This window comes from Triticum dicoccoides, chromosome 5B, assembly GCF_002162155.2.
Source record: "Triticum dicoccoides isolate Atlit2015 ecotype Zavitan chromosome 5B, WEW_v2.0, whole genome shotgun sequence".
Classification (NCBI taxonomy): domain Eukaryota; kingdom Viridiplantae; phylum Streptophyta; class Magnoliopsida; order Poales; family Poaceae; genus Triticum; species Triticum dicoccoides.
The window spans coordinates 701509109-701511581 of NC_041389.1; positions in this window are offsets into that span (position 1 = coordinate 701509109).

The following is a 2473-nucleotide window of genomic DNA, read 5'->3' on the forward strand; positions in this document are numbered from 1 at the left end:
TCTGTTTTTAGTGTTAGATGCTTAATTAGTATGAAATAGTATATAGATTTTTGAAATAGTAGAAATGTTAGAAATTTTAGTTATCAAAATCCAATCATTAAAAAAATGTTACTTTTTGCGGGCATATAGCTAGTGTTTGTTCTCGACGATGCCCGGCCCGCATCCTCGCCGTCGACCCGTCCGCGACGACGTCCAGCCGACCCATGTCCGGGACTGGGCTCCGCCGGGATGGCACTGGGAGGTGCTGCCTGGAGGGGCGCGCCGCTTGATGAGGAACCCGGCCCCGGGTCCCGTCGTCGACCCTGATCTCGTTTGGTGGCGTTCGCGTGGGCCAGTTTCGGTGCGGAGGGACCCGGCCCCGCCGGAGGTGGTACGTCGCCGTGTCAAGGAGGAGGACGAGCACGTCCATCGCTACATGGTTGCGTTAGAGGGCGGCAGGTTCTCCAATACCTGGCAGTATCTTCGGGGATCTCACTTCAGCTATGATCCTATGAGGGTTCCTTCTCTTTGGGTGTCCACCGCCCGCGCCGCAGGAACCGCGAGTGTCCTAGATTCTTCTGTAGTATTCGATCTTTAATTAGCTAGCCAGTGATGTACTATTCAATATTATATATTATTCGAGACGATGTATTCGAGATTATATCTATTATTCTAGATGAAGTATTCGAGATTATATCTATTATTCGAGATGATGTAATTTGAATACTAAATTGTTTTATATTTCTTTTGAATTAGTTAAATAAAAGCTATGGCAGACAATACCGACAGAGAGGGAGAACAGACCATGTTCGATATGATACGCGGGCCAGATGATGATCAGAATGAAGAAGATTATGACGGCTCCGAATTTCGAAACAACACCGGAGAGGGTGATATGATATTCGATCGCGACGACCGAATTGATGAAGTCATGAACTACGATTATGACGATGACGAAGAACATGTTGATCCTGAAACAACAAAGACCGGCGAGGTATATATATTTATATAAGAAGGTATCTGGTGATCATCACATGTTTTAAATGACTTGAAGATATATTAATGAATCGATCTTTGTTCTTTCAGCCATCCGGATCGAGCAAATCTTCAGGCAAAAGGACAAAACGAGGCCCGAACAAAAAGTTCAAGGAGGGCGTAAAGTACAATATCGAGGCAGTCAGACCTAATGGCGAACCATTAGCGCCTAAGAAGATTGCGGACAAGTTTGTTCGTCAGTGCGGAGTTCTTGTGAAGGACCAACTCCTGATCTTCCTTCAAGAATGGAGAGAGCCAGCAAAAGACAAAAGACAAAAAGGCAAAGAGGATGCTGCTCCACGTCCAGATGTTACTTTTGTCGACAAGAATCAAAAAGATCTGCTTTGGGATACTCTCATGGAACATTTCACCCTACCAGATCATTTCACAGAAGCAGATGTGCAGAAAGTCAAGGACGCTGCTCTTAGGAAGATGGCGGTTGCATTCAAGAACCATAAGAATTGTGAATGGGACAAGTACGTCAAGGGAGGAAGGAAGACTCCAGTATTCGAGGGAACACTAGAGAACCAACGTGCTCATTGGGACGATTTCGTGAAATTCAAGGATTCAGAATTAGCTAAGAAACGGTCGAGAATAAACAAGAAGAATGCCGAAAAAAATGATAAGTTCCATAAGCTGGGGCCAGGTGGCTATGCGGTGGCAATGCCTAAGTGGGATAAGTCTGAGAAAGAGATGGAGGATGCAGGTGCCACTCCGGTTACTAAGAGCTGGCCCCCCAGGGTCAGGACTTGGTTCTATGCGCATGGGGGGGGGAGTTGGACCCGAAGACAGGCAATGTTTCGACGAGGGCAAGTCTGAAGGGAGCCGACGATGCGATACTTGTTGCAATAGAAGAGGCACGATCGGGGGTGTTCCAGCCCAACAGAGAGAACGACGAGCTTACGCGTGCCCTGGGAAATCCTGAACACCCGGGAAGAACACGAGGCAAGGGCGCTATTCCGTGGTATGAGGGGTTTTCAGACTGGAACACCGACTACAGAACCCGTGCGAGAAAGAAGATTGCGGAGGAGAAGAAGAGGAAGATGGAGGAGGAGCAGAGGAAGCTGGACTATCACTAGTAGAAAACCATCAATTAGTCCCGGTTCGTATGGGCCTTTAGTCCCGGTTCATGAACCGGGACTAATGGGTCGTTACTAATACCTCCACCCATTAGACCCGGTTCAAACCAGAACCGGGACCAATGTGCCTCCACGTGGCCCTGTGCGCCCACCCCAGTCAGGGGGCCTTTGGTCCCGGTTGGTGGCTCCAACCGGGACCAAAAGTCAATTTTTTTAAAAAAAGTGGCTGCTTTAGGGGTTATTTTTAGGTTGTTATTATAGCTAGCTAATAGAGAGAAGTTTCCTCTCTTATATCTTCGTCCTTGGTTTATCAACGCTGCTGCTATGTTCATTGCACCCCCGCAGATATAAAATGCTCATGCATGCTTGCATCATACATC